The sequence below is a fragment of the Hemicordylus capensis genome, chromosome 2, assembly GCF_027244095.1.
Source record: "Hemicordylus capensis ecotype Gifberg chromosome 2, rHemCap1.1.pri, whole genome shotgun sequence".
Lineage (NCBI taxonomy): Eukaryota > Metazoa > Chordata > Lepidosauria > Squamata > Cordylidae > Hemicordylus > Hemicordylus capensis.
The window spans coordinates 13617993-13632546 of record NC_069658.1 but is presented as its reverse complement, the minus strand read 5'-3'; the positions used below and the strand labels follow the sequence as shown (position 1 = coordinate 13632546).

Genomic DNA, 14554 nt, shown 5'->3' with positions numbered 1-14554 from the left:
TAGGAGGGAAACCATTTCTGAGAAGGTAAGAAACAGCAGGAATCCCAGCAGGAACAACACATTACAGAAGACCATTTGCACTAGGATACAGAGAGGGTAAGAGACAGTGGAGCCTCCTCCTGTTGCTCAAAAGGGATTCCTGCTGTTTCTTACCTTCTCAAAAATGGCCGTGGAAATGAGACCTCTGGTGACGAGGTCTGTGTGGTGCTGCTTGTCTTGCTCACTAGAGGGCTGGGGTACCCGTCACTGGCGAACTGACAGGTAGATTTGTAGATGCCTATATAAGGCAGCTTTCTATGTTCCTATCACCTGAATATTCAACACTTGACGGATACAGTGTTGTATTCAGTCTTGTACACACACACAGTCAAATATGTGAGTTGGCTGCTTCGAAAATGTTGTGTTTTAAATGATGTGAAGAGTCAGGAGAGATCTATTTGTGGTGCTTGTTTTGTGATCTGTGATGGTGCTCATTCACACATGCCAATCACCATGATGTCTGTTTCTGCATTTATGTATGCTTTCACTGGTGGAACTCACGATTCATCTAAATAGGATTTCTTGACCAACTGACTAGATTTCTGTGCTGCTTAGACAGGAAGCTATTTGTTGGGTCCTTCTGGTGGCAACAGGATAAGCTACCTGTCCCTTTAAGACCTCTCAAAACTCTGATTCCATGACAACCACTTACTGCAATTTCGCCCTTCGGTGCTATTAGAAACACTTCAGCAGATGTTCCTCACTGGCCAGCTGTGTTCTTTTACTTAAGCATATGCTCACAAAAAGGGAATTCTGCAGTAGAGATCTGCTTGGTAAGGGAGAGAAGGCAATGCATCAGGATTTTCATGAGGACGAGTGAACACATGATACTTCTTTATACCATTGGCCCATCTAGCCCAGTCTTGTCTGCTCTGGCTGACAGCGATTCTTCAGGGGCCTTGAACTGGGATTTCTTTCTTTCCAATCATTGGCCACAGTCCAGAGAACGATGCAACTGCTGGCTCTGTGTACCCACGATGGCTTTTGACTTTCCTTCTACCTCCACACTCCCGCCTCCACACATAGCTTCTCTGCAGCCTTTGCTGAAACTTGGGGGAGTTTCAAAAGGAATGTGCTGCCCAAAGCAAAAACGCAGGTATTCTGTTGAGCTTGTACAGCGTAATGATGCATAAGAACAGCTGTTTTGAATCACACCCAGGGGTTCTCAAAAGTGGGTTCCCCAGAAGTTGCTGGACTACAGTTCCATCATCCCAAGGGCCAAAGGCCATTGGGATAATGAGAGTTCTACCGTAATCTAGCAACATCTGGGGACCCAACCCCTAAGTTATCTTTTTACTGTGCAAACCATTCTGCAGGCCCATCTAAATTTTATTTTTGCCAAACTTGTAGAGAGTGTATTAGGCTGTCAAGGGGTGGGTTGACTGGAGGGCCAGAGAATAGTTGGTCTTGCAGTGAGATAATGTTGGACTTGGACAAACTATTCAGCCATTAATCTCTCAACCTATTTTATCTTACAGGATTGTTGTGAGGATGCATATTGCCTCCTCCTTGGAGGAAAGCAGGACTACAGGTGTAATAATGGGGAAGAACAGTTGGTACGAGCCCTTGTGTGCATCAAATGAGCCGAAATTGCAGAAGTGTATCGTCAGGAGCTCATGTGTTGATACCTGTCGGGATGCTATGTTACCTGGTCGCTTGGGTGGCCCTGTGGAGTCTGGAGAAGGGTGTGGCATCCCTCCCCTGAGGCATGAGAAAGGCCCAGGCTGGTCAGATCCCAGTGGGGTTGAGAGGGCAAGACAGAGAGCGCTGCAGGAAACAGCTCCAGGGAGGGAGACAGCTAGATTAGGTGGGGCAAGAAACAGGAAGCAGGGTCAGGAAGGGGGCGGGGCTGGAAGTAGGCTTTAAGCCCTGTGAGCTCTGCACTGGGGCATTTAAAGACAAGGCAGCTGATGATGAGGAGCTGCATCTAAGTATGGGAGCCAGGAGGTAGGAGACAATTTCCCATGGCATGGATGGCCTAAATCATAATGCTGGGGTGCAGGGTAGCTTGTCTCTTTCCACATTCAAGCTGTAAGTGCACCTAGGGCCACGCAGGTAGTTTAACAGAGATCATTTTTTTTAACCAGGCCTTTTAACTTTTTAACTTTAATTTTTGTAATTTTAAATACTGTAAATTGTTTTTGTTTTTAGGCTGCTTTTCAGCATTTTAATTGATTTTAATGTTTTGTGTTTTTGTATTGTTTTATTATTGTTAACTGCCCTGAGACTTTGGTTTGGGGCGGTATAGAAATGTATAAAATAAATAATAAGTGTAAAGTCCTGCGTTTAGGTAAGAAAAAACTGACAGGGGACAGAGGCCAGCTTGTCTTTAGTATAGGATGGAGGAGACCAGCTTGACAGCTGCACATGTGGAAAGGTTTTAGGTGTCTTAGTCAATACAAGTTGAACGTGAGCCAGCAGTGTGATGCAGCTGCTAAAAAAGCTAATGTAATCTTAAGCTAAATTAGTGTCCAGTCCTGCCTGAAGCCTTGGAGAGCTGCTACCAAAGAGTGTTGAGTGACAGTACTGAGCTAGATGGACCAATGGTTTGACTCGGTAGAAGGCAGCTTCCTATGTTCCTATGCAGTAGAGTTTCCTCCTTTACAGTTGATTTGGGCATATAGACCTGTCCAGTCATGCTTGCCTTGACTAGTCTTTCTTGCATCCATAGGATGATAGGCTGATTGGCAACACCCAAACACATGCAAAGCATTGCTATAGGGAAAGAGAGGGATCCCTGTACCAGCTCAAGACATTCAGGTAACTAGAAGGATCCTTCAGTAGGGAAAACCTGGCTCAGTACAGACATTCTGATAAATGTGTGGATGGGGGGAAAGGGTGGGATTATAACAGGGGCGTAACCACCATTAGGCAAGGGGAGGCAGTCGTCTTGGGGCCCCACTGCCTTGAGGGCCCCCCCAGAGGCACATCACATGACTCCTCACCTGTCCATGTTGCACCCCCTGTGAATTATGTTGAGTCTCTTGGAGATCGGCAGGAGCAGAGAGTAGAAAAACTAGATTCAGTGTGTACTAGATTTTCACTGTATTCATAATGGGGATGTGAGTGTGAGTGCACGATATATTGTGAAGTGTGTTTGTGTGTGTATATCAGTGAGGGGCCCATTTTAAAATCTTGTCTCTGGGCCCCCTCCAACCTTGCTACGCCCCTGGATTATAACCATGGCCAACTGACTCAGCTCCCTCCATGCACCTGTGGAGGAGATCATTCTTGCCCAGGGCCAAATAACACATTAAGCACTGGCCCATTAATCTTTCTCTCAGTGTTGTTGGGGAAAAAAATGCAAAGCAGCCATGTGTGGCTGAAAGGCTGAGTGGAGAGCTGTGGGAGGATAATAGAGAATCACAGAATCTTAGGGGTGGAAGGCACATGGGGGTCTTCTAGTCCACCCCCTGCTCAGCATCCCTGACAGATGGCTAACAGCCTTAGTCTTCTCTCCTCCAGGCTAAGCATACACAGCTCCTCCTTGGGTTCCTCACAGAAGCTGGTTTTCAGACCCCTCACTATCTGTGTGGACTGTGGACCTCTTCTGAACCCGATGCAATTTATCAATGTCCTCCTGTGCCCAGTTGTGTCCAAAGCCGAACACAGAATTCCGAGTGAGGTCTGATCATTGCAGAGCAGAATGGAATAATTACTTTTCATGACTTGGACACTATGCCTCTGTTTATGCAGCCTAAGATTGCATTGGCCTTTTAAGCAGCTGTATCACATTACTGGCTCATCTTCAAATTGTGGTCTATTAAGACAGTGTTTCTCAACGTTTTTGGAGTAATGGACCAGTACATTATTCATACAGTTTCCTGGACTAGCGGTTAGTAAGGGGTCATGCCCCCTGCCCCCAGGCACACCCCCCCCAAACGATTTCAGGCAGCTCTCCGGAGCTCATTTCTAGGCAGCCCTCGCTGCTGGATAATGTTCATTTCGAGGAAGTGAAATGAACATTATCTAGCAGCGAGGGCTGCCTAGAAATGAGCTCAGGAGAACTCTTGGTGGCCCCCATTGACCCAAAATTGGTTTTTTTGGGTGTGTGTGTGTGATTTTTATTAGTGATGCCTCACAGACCAGTACATGCCTCATGGACAGGCACCGGTCCACGGACCCATGGCTGAGAAACACTGTACTAAGACACCTATGTCTTAGTGCAGTAGATATGTCATATCCACTCCTTGTCATATCTACAGCTGCCAAGGCTAGTCTTCCCAATGATCCTATACTTTGCAAAAACGAAAGTATTTTCTTGTGAATGACTATCACGACATTCATTTTAAAAGTGAAAATGCACTTAACCAGCTTGTTAAACAAGCTATAGCTTGTTAAAATTCATTTAACAAGCCCCTTCTAATGCAGGGTACAGACAGGAAGTGTACTGCTGTTTCAGCATTCAACATGACCTATGAATAACTGTGCCCAGACTGCCTGTGTGTACATTGTGTGTTGTAACCGCACATATATTTATTTCCCTGTGTACATTGTGCATGGGTCACATGTTCAACATAATGTGTAAATTGGGTTTGGATCTACACACATACGGCTTGTACACTTATGGGCTGTGCTAATGTTTTGCTAAATGCAGGGAGGAGGTAATAGTGAGGCCAAATGACGCGATGGGTCTCCTCCAATATGCCCAGCTCTGTACCACATGCACATGCATAGGATGCTGGTTTAAGTTGGTTTTAAGGATGCACACTCCAGTTGCACAACTGGACCCTATGCGCAGAGGGTGTTTTGCAAACGTGCCATCCAACACGTGGACATCACTGATCAGGCGCGCAAGGTCGTGGTAAGGAATGTAATCACCACCCGCCTTCCTTCACATCCACATCTTGCTCTTCGAGTTGTCTTCATGGGATGCGTGCACTGAAAAGGAGGCAACAGCCTCCTGGGTTGCGGGGACACACCTGCTTTCACTCAGCACATCAGCCAGCCAGCCAGCCAGCCATGCAGACGGGAACTCCCCGACTGCAAACAATAACAAGCCGATCCCTGGGCGGTTCCTCTCCCCTTGCCGCGAATTACGGGGTTCCTGTTTTGCATGCGCTTCATTAAGGAAATCCCGCGTGTTGCCACTCAACAAAACGCCTGCCCCGCCCACACGAGGCAAAGCGAGCCGGTGCAAAAGGCAGGCGCTCTGCTGCTGAGCAATCGCATCTTGCGAGGATGATGTGGGTTTGCAGGGCAGCGTGCGTGGAGGATGGCATTCCTGCCCGCTTATCTCAAGGGCTCGGGGTGGGTCTTTCCCACCTCTTACCCTCCCAAGAGCAGCCTTGTAAATAGCGAAGATCCAGCCTGCTGGCTCCGCTCCGTCTACGCACAGGTCTACAACACCACCCAGAGTTTTTGTGGAAAGTCGTGCAAAGGAGGGCGGGCAGAATTTACATCGATGTTTTGGAGTGCGCGGAGGGAACGAAGTTGGCCAGACTGGAATGGAGTTCCCGGCACGACACCCAGAAACTCCCGGCTTCATCTGAAACAAATAGCTCCCCTTCTCTCCAACATGTAGGGACGGGTCGCTTGCTTAAAGCGGCGCTCAAGCGGGTCCGGGTGCCACATCGACCTATGATTCTGCAAGGGGGCGGGGGAGATCCTGTTATTCGGTCCCCGAATTTCGGTGGCGAGACGAAAGCACTTCGCACATGCTCAGAGAAGCACGATTAGTAGTAATAGCCATCTCGGTGGTGGTTCAGGCAGGGGATCAATCTCTTTCTCACTCTGGAGTGGGTGTTGGGGAGTTTTCTGGTCATGTGGCATGTCTGGCGCTCGACAGCTCCCCCCGCCCCGCACCCACTTTCTTCATTTTATTCAAGCAGAAATGATCGGGTTGGTATCGGGGAGGCATCAGGGTGGCCTTGCTGGGTCAAGCTAAAGGTCCGGCCAGTCTAGCTTCTGTTCAATCTGTCGCCCAAAGGTGGCCAGTCTGGAAAGCAGGGCCTTAAAGCAGCAGCCGCCCTTTGCAGTTGGGTCGCCAGAAACTGGTAGAGGTACACTGCCTCTAACCATGGAGATCTAATTCGGCTGATCTTGGCTAGAGTCGATGGATCGATTTCCCAAGAGGTTCTCTGGCCCTCACTAAACAAGCGGGAAGCCAACTCCAGAAGTGAATAGCGCGCGCGCGCGCTTGTGTGTAGTGTGTGTGTGTGTGAGAGAGAGTGTGTGTGAAGCAGTCCCACCTCCTCACCGTCCAGGCTGAAGAAGGATCCAATTTACCCCAGACAACTTCGTCCTAATTAAAACAGAAAATGCTTTTATTTATTTGGCTATCCATTGCCACTAGACACATGCCCAACCAAGGCTTCAGATTCACCCACAAGACAGGTGCAGACGGGGGTGGGTGGGGAGGGAGAGCTCTGTGCTGCCCTGAAGGGGGTGGGGTGGGAGAGAAGTGCTTTAATTGTTTTCAAGTCGGGGAGGCTGAAGGAGCGGGGCGAATAAAGCGTGGCGTGTCCTCCACCGCCTCTGCTCCCCGCGCAACAGTTTGCTTCGGCGAGGAGCGCGCAGGGGAGATTCCCAGCCACGCCAAGTGCCTGCGCGCAAGGCGGGGGGGGACTGGTGGTGGGGGTGGAAGGAGGGAGCAAGCTGGAGACACAGACATCCGGGCCCTTTGCACATTCCTGTCCCCCCTCCTCCCCCCTCCTGCCGCTTCCTAGCCCCTTTGCTGCAGCCGCCACCTCCATAGCCTGGAGAGAGAGCCGGAGCGACGCGCTCACCGTCGCCGGGCCAGCCGCGGCTGCTCAACTTCAGCGGCAGGTGCTGCCGCCGCCTGCGCCAAGGCGCGGCCAAGCACCCCGGGCTCCGAGCAGCCGCTGCCACACACAGCTCAGTCTCCCAGGCAGCTTGGCTCGCCTTGCCCCGAGGAGGAGGGACGGCGGAGCAAGGCGGCGGCGGCGGCGGCTGCTGCTGCCCAGGCAAAGCCGAGCCGAGAGGACCCTCCCACCCGCAGGGAGCCTCGGAGCCAGCCAGGTTGGTGCCATCGCCGCGTCCGCCGCGTCGTCGTCCTCCTCCTCCCTCCTTCCCCGCTCGTGTCTTTTCTTGCCATCGGGTCTTTCTCTGCTGCTCCCCGCCCTCCTTCGGTGGTCGGCGGCGGCGGCTACGAAGGTGCAGCCACAGCCGCCGCCGGTCTCCTCCTGGACCTGGTATTGCTTGGTTGAGTTGCAGTCCCGGAGGGAGGGCAGGTGCTGGCTGGCAGGCAGGCAGGCAGGCAAGCAAGCGGAGCTCCGGGCTGCTGGCGTTAGAGGGCGAGTGGTGGGGATCGCAGAAGCTGACTGCCCGCCCGGCAGCGGCTTTCCTTGCCAGCCGCACCGGGGCTTGGGAGGGATCCGGCGCGTGGAGCGGGTGCCGGATCAGACAGGTGGTTTCCCCCGCAAGACGGAAGTTTTGGTGTCTTTTTGTGTGCGTGGAGACCCGAGTGGGTGTCCCATCATGCGGTCCCCGCCTTCTCTTTTGCTCAGTCTCAAGACCTCTCTCGGTCTCGTGCTGTATGTGTGTGTGTGTGCAGTTGTCAGTTTTCCAGGTCGCTGTTTCCCCTCTTCCTCCTGTCTATGATGGAGTACTTTTTCCCCACACGCACGCACCATACTTGGAAAACGCGACTACTATTTATCTCTGCTCAGGAGAGAGTGTGACATTTCTTGTCCTCTCCTTGAAATGGGACAACAGCCCTGTGAGGTAGGCTGGAGTAGGCTCTGAGGTAGGCTGGGTTAAGTTTCGGAGGGGAGCAGGGATTTGAACCTGCGGCTTTCAGGACCCAAAGCATTGCTCTAAAGCATGAAGTGTGCATGCTTGGTTGAGAATAAATCCTGCTGGGTGCGGCAAGGCTTACTTCTGAGTAGGTTGATGCGGGATTGGGCTGTAAGGCTGCAGTCCTAGGCACACTTACCTGGGAGTAAGCCCCACTGAACACTGCATGACTTTCTTCCAAGAAATGTTCCTGGGATCAAGCGTCAACTCTTGCATCAGAACGGATGCCCCTTATTTTCTTATATGCTGCCATCAGGATGCAAGTGCAATGGTACTTTGCCACCAGAACAGAAGTGTACACTGCAGTCCTTTGCATATTTACTCAGAAGTAAGTCCCGCTGTGTATTTACTCCTACGTAAGTGTGTATAGGATTGCAGCCTTGTTTAAAGCACACCTTCCCAAACTAGCTTTAAAAAAAAATAGTGTTTGTTCAATGGCAAAGCAGTACAGGACTGAAATTCAAATGAGGTCTGGTTTGAGGAAGTTTGGATTTTGCCTGTGAAACAGATTGTCTAGGAAGTCCTGTGAGCTGGTTCTCCAGAGACGTTTAAGGTGAGGCTGTATAAGCATCGCTTAGGGATGGGTTAAGGAATCTAATTACAGTGCAGGGGGAAACAGGATAATAAGGCTGGAAGTCTCTAATTCCCGAGTCTTGTGATTCTCAAATTTCACCCATTACATAGAGGAACAAAGAGAAACAACTTGAGATGAACCATTGTTTTTCAATTACTCTTCTCTGTGGAAAAACCAGAGCAAGCGAGGTCAAATATTCTTAGTCTCATATCTAAGAACATTTGATTTTTCTTTTTAAGTTAGAGTCCTTAAATCGGGGATTCTCAACCTTGGGTCCCCAGATAATGGAGTTGTAGACTGACTCCCATAATCCCTGCCACACTGGCCATTGTGGCTGGGAAGATGGGAGTTGTGGTCCATCAACACCTGGGAACCCATGCCCTAAACAGATTTCCTGAGAATTAGGTCCTCTACTTTAGGTTTAGAAGTGGACTATGAGAGCTACGGTGTTCAGTAAGCTGCTTTCTCCCCACATCTTTGGGCTGCTTTTCTAAGCATGCTTACTTGGGAGTAAGCCCCATTAAATGTAGCATAGCCTGCTGATCATTGCCGTTTTGAATTGCTGCAGTTTTGATGATTGAGGCTGAGGTCAGTTCTCCTCACAAGGGACACAGCAAAGAAAAAGTGGATTCTGAAAATGGTCCTTCCTGCATGACATTTTTGTTCTGCAAGTTTGTGACTTCTCAGGAATGGCATATCCACACATTACAGTTTGAGGCTTATGTTACTTCAAACGTAGTTAACATATGGCTTCCTCTGCTTGACAGCTTTTGTATTCTGGCAAAGCAATCCCAGGTATGTTTACTTAGAAGTAAGAGCCCCACTGTGTTCAGTGGAGTTTACTCCCAGATACATGTGTGCATAGGATTTCAACCCTTGACTTCTCCAAATGGTCTGTTATTTTACCACATAATCTGTATAGTTGAAAGAACTTGGAGCTGAACTATGTTGCAGGGGTAGCATGCGGTACAGCCCTTTCTGGACTGCCTCAGTGGGCAGATGGAATGTTGCAAGACTAAAAGCTAGTATATCAAGGAGGGGGTTCTGGTTTACTCTTCTCCCTGGTAGGCTGGTTTTTCTGTGCAGGGGATTTTTTTAATTGTGGGACTGTTTAAATATGAATTTCCCTCACCTGCATTTTGTAGTGGTCTTGTCCCAGCAGTGCTATATGAAGTTATAGTTTTGAATATGAGGTTTGACTCTCTTAAACATTTATTAGTTTGGCTCTTGGTGGCAAAAAAACCCCTGGAAACTCTGCCTACCAGCCTCTGGTAGAGCAGGGTTTCTTCACCTTGGGTCTCCAGAGGATGTTGGACTACAACTTCCATCATCCACAGCCTCTGTGGATAGGGATGATGGGAGTTGTAGTCCAACAACATCTGGGGATCCAAAGCTAAGAAGCGCTGGGGTAGAGGTTCTGGAACTGACACTTGGAACAGAGTTCTGTCACCCATCTGCCTATTAAGCTCCTTCATTTTCCAGTACCACCACCTCCTTTTTATGCTCTTTGCAGGAGCTGCTGGTGTTGTAGTCCTGACTGCGGTGTTTCATTAAGGCACAGTCCTCAAACTTGAGTCCCTAAACTTTGTTAGACTACAACTCTCATCATCCCCGGTCACAATGGCCTTTGGGAGTTGTCGTCCAACATCATCTGGGCATGATTGGAAACCCTTGCAATAGGAGAAGGGACTTGTGGGCGTTCTTGTGCCCTCGAGTCAGTGTAGAGTCAACTCCTGGAGCCCACAGAGCCCTGTGGTTTTCTTTGGTAGAATACAGGAGGGGTTTACCATTGCCTCCTCCTGCGCAGTGTGAGATTATGACTTTCAGTATCTTCCTATATTGCTGCTGCCCGATATAGGTGTTTCATACCAGCAGGAATTCGAACCAGCAACCTCTTGCTCACTAGGCAAGTCATTTCCCCGCTGTGCCATTAGGTGGCCTTCTTGTGGGTGTAGACTGTCAACAAGAAATATGGAAGCTCTATATGACTTGGCTGGGGTTCTGGAAGTAATTAGCTGGTATAAAGGATGAACACTGCTCCTGGGAAGCAGACTAGGATGATGAGTGGCAGTAATCTGGTTTACTCCAAAACGTAATTGAGTAGCATCTTAATAGACTATTATCCTAGGGTTGTCTGATTCTTAGCTAAGGTGAGACTCTGGGCTGTAAGAGCATCTGCTTTGCATGCAGTATGCCCCAGGTTCAACACCCAGCCTCTCCAGGTAGGGCTGGGAGAGACCTCTGCCTGAAATCTTGAAGAGAAACTGCTGCCAGTCTGTATTGACAATACTGAGCTAGAAGGACCAAGGGTCTGACTCCGTTTAAGGCAGCCTCCCATGTTTCTAAGAAGCTTGGGCATGGACTCCGTATCACCTGATGCTCCTGTATTTTTCCTTTGACACCCATATTTCCTTATCCTGCTAATTTATTTCCTATAGAGCCCTTAACGGCTTGGGTCCAGGGTACTTTACTTCTTTGTCGTGACCCCTGTCACCAGTTAAGATCATCTGGAGAGGTCCTGTTACAGTTGCCACTGGCCCATTTGGTAGCGACTCAGGACCAGGCTTTCTCTGTGGCTGCTCTGGAGCTTTGGGATATGTTCCCTGTTGAAATGAGAGCATCTCCTTCTCTGTTTGCTTTCAGGGAGATCCTCAAGACGTACCTGTTTTCTCAGGCTTTTAACTGAAAATTTTAAACTATTTAATGTGTTTTTCTCTGTGAGCTTGTTTGATTTGTTTCGTGGATTTTAACTCTCTTATACTGATTTTTATACTGTGTTTTCTAACTTGTACACCACTTGGAGGTGGTGCTTCTCAGGCGGTATAGAAATATGACAAATACATAACCCAGCCCTGCTTCAAAGTAGATCTCCTTGTAAGACATTATGTTCAGGGTAAACGTTGCTGAACCTGAAATGTTACTTCAGGATTTGTTGTTCAGAGTGAAAATGAATCTGAAAATACCAGCAAAGTGCCTGCCACTTGAATGGGTTGCAGTGCATCCTCAGAGGCTTGCTTATTAACTGCCCTGAGCCTTTTGGAAGGGTGGTATAAAATTTTTAATAATAAATAAAATAAATAAATATTCTTTATAGTTATACTGGTGGTTTGCTGCTGATGTGGATCATGGGGGGGGGGGCACGAGGCAGTCTCCCCCTCTTTCAGGATCTCTGCTAATGATTCTGCCACTACCACGGCCATAAATCATGGGGAGGAGGCGGAAGCCTTTATCTTCCCTCCACTTATTTGTTTGACTGTTGCTGCAGCGGGAAAGTTGCTGCTGGCCAGGACTCTGGAATCAGTGTGTGTCTAGCACCATGGCAGAGATGCATTGACTCCCCATCTCTTGACCTGACTGCCTTTTCCTTTGGACAGATGCTCCCTAGAGGACAGATGAAGACAGGCATGACTGAAGGATGGAAACCAAAGATTAACATTCTTGTGTGCTCCATGTATACCACATAGTAGTAGTGGCAAGCTATGGAGACTTCACGCTCAGCAAGAGGAACTTAGCTCTTTAGGCTTGTTCACACAAGTTGTTTGAATCTAGGTTTAATGTGGGTTACCAACATTGAAGTGATTGTGTGAACCCATGCCAAGATAGCTATGGCCCAAGATTCCCACCTCTGTTTGTTTGTTTAAGATATTTTTATACTGCCCAAAACTTATGTCTCTGGGTGGAACACTTTGGCATTTGTTCGCACCATCATGCTAATATTGGTAACCCACATTCAACCTAGATTCAAATGATTGTTTAAACAAACCTACTCCCTCTCTTTGGGGTTTTGAAAAGTTGGCAGGCAAGACCTTTTGTTTTTTAAAAAATAATATTTATTATTGGTTGATTAAAAACCTCTTTACCCTGCCTTTCTACCTCTGATTGGCCTTGATGTTCAGGTGAAATCTCAAGTATCCTCGCCAGAAGGTTCTTTATTGCATTTAGAGTTCTCTCCTACCTGGACGCTGCATGGTGTTGAATTATAGAAAATAAAGATGGGACGAGTCCTATTAGGTCAGCTCATTTGTCTCCCTCCTAGCCAGAGAGAACATTGTTCCCCCCGCAGCGCTCTTGAGTGTTTTCTGCCCAGGCTGGAAGCCGGCAGCTTTCACTCGGAGGCTTCAGATCTCTTTTCTGTAGAGTCCAGGCTGGCTCTCCTCATTCCTGTTGGAGATAGCAGCACCATCCCCTCTTAATGGCTTTTGCACTGAGGGAGAAACAATAGTTGAATGAGAACTTTCCCTCAGTCAGGATAGCCTCCTACGGTGCATTGTGGCAATTGGAACATAATTTTTTTTTTTTAACCATTTGCCCAGTCTAGTGTGTTAAGAACAGGCATTGGTCTCGGGAGATTGCGGTTAGGAATGATCACATCTCTCTCTCCTCTCCGCTGCTCTGTGCTAAATTTTGCTGTCTCTCTTCACAGTGCAGGCGGCTAGAAATCGATTGCGAGACTCCCATGGACTCTAATGGGGAAAGTTCAGGCTGTGTGAGCTTGCTGGGGAGAGACCGGCGTTTAGTTTATTTCAGGGCAAATCGGAACAGCTGTAATGGTCCACTACCTGCGTCCCATGTAGAGAGGTTCAAGTCCAGGGTGGGGGGGAAACATTTGGGGGAAACTGTTTGATTCATTACTTCCCAGTTGTGCAGGAAAGAATCTACATAATGGAGAGATTCCATTCAGAATGTAGGGAACATGTATAACCCCTGCCCACTGAGTGAAAAGGCACCTTTTAAAGTGGTGATCCTCTTATATTTAGCAGAGGGGGAGCAACTGTTACTCTCCGACTTCAGCACAGCATCCTTCCAGTGGTTGTTACTGGTGGCTAGTTTGTGTTTCTTTTTAGAACGTGAACCCTTTTGGGACAGGGAACCATCTTCTTTTATTATTATTTTCCTATGTGAGCTGCTTTGGGAACCTTTGTTGAAAAGCTGTAAATAAATTTTCATTGTAGCAGTAGATAGGTAGATAAGTTATTTTATTTTATTTTATTTTATTATTTAACATATTTTTATACTGCCCAGAACTTACGTCTCTATCGTGTATATGTAGGTCACTGCAGTAGCTGTAGTATTTTGTATTAAGGGAGAAGCCATAGATCATGAAGTAGGTAGACTGCATACATACTTTGCATGTGGAAGGCCCCAAGTTTAGGAGAGTAGGGTTGGGAAGAGAGTTTTCCCTGGAGGACCACTACCAGAGCAGACAGTACTGGGCTAGGCAGACCAACACATTGGTTCGTACATCGACACAGCTAGCCCTAGGCACAAGGGACACGTGTCCTAAATGTTTGGTTGGGTGCTCCACCATCTATCTGCCTGCTACTCCCTGCACCTCCCACCACCCTTATTTGGATGAAGCAGGAGGCAGTGGTGAGGGGACACTGATCCTCCATGCAATATTTTATTTATGTATTTATCAAGGGCGTAGCTGTAATTGAGCAAAAGGGTTCAAAGAACACGGGCTCCCAGCTCCCGAGGGCCGCCAGAGAGAGGGATGAACACAGGCCCCCTCTCCCCTAGCTACGCCCTTGGCATTTATTTAATTTATATACCGCCTGACTCCAAAGGCTCTAGGAGTTTGAGTTGTATTTGAGTTGACACACAAATACACACAACAAAAACATATAAGACAAAACAATTTAAAACATTCAAAGATTACTAAAAGTCTGGCTAAAAAATGTGTCTTAAGGGCTCTTTTAAAGACTGGTAAAGATGTTAAACCACAGACGTCTGTAGGGAGTACATTCCATAGCCCAGGAGCGACTACAGAGAAGGCCCGTTCCCGAAGAAGGCGCTCTCCCAGGTAACCTGGTCCTAAGCCATTTAGGGCTTTAAAGGTAATTACCAGCACTTTGTATTTTGCCCGGAAACCTGTTGGCAGCCAATGCAGTTGTTTTAAAACAGGCATAATATGGTCTCTCTGGGAAACCCCAGAGATCAGTCTAGCCACTGCATCTTGGACCAACTGAAGTTTCTGAACTACATACAAAGGCAGCCCCATGTAGAGTGCATTGCAGTAGTCAAGACTAGAGGTTACCAGAGAGTGCACCACAGTTCTGAGATAATTATCTCCAAGGAATGGAATAGCTGTCATATCAACTGGAGGTGATAGAAGGCGCTCCTGACCATAGCCTTAACCTGAGAAATCAGAGTGAGGCCTGGGTCCAAAAACACTCCCAAGCT

General features: G+C 48.1%; 1 protein-coding gene across 7 annotated transcripts in view; it reads left to right on the top strand.

Annotated features, from left to right (window-relative positions):
- Window positions 1–2731: 2731 nt before the first annotated feature.
- The window catches only part of ZBTB7C (zinc finger and BTB domain containing 7C), a 352767-nt gene continuing 340944 nt past the window's right edge, over window positions 2732–14554 (top strand). For 5 of the 7 annotated variants that reach the window (XM_053303375.1, XM_053303385.1, XM_053303377.1 and 2 more), the window contains exon 1: window positions 6725–7020. The gene's annotated coding sequence lies outside the window, so the exon portion shown is untranslated. Of the gene's footprint in view, window positions 2800–6724; window positions 7021–14554 lie in introns of those variants that run through there. The other 2 variants (XM_053303378.1, XM_053303384.1) reach the window with 1 other exon arrangement.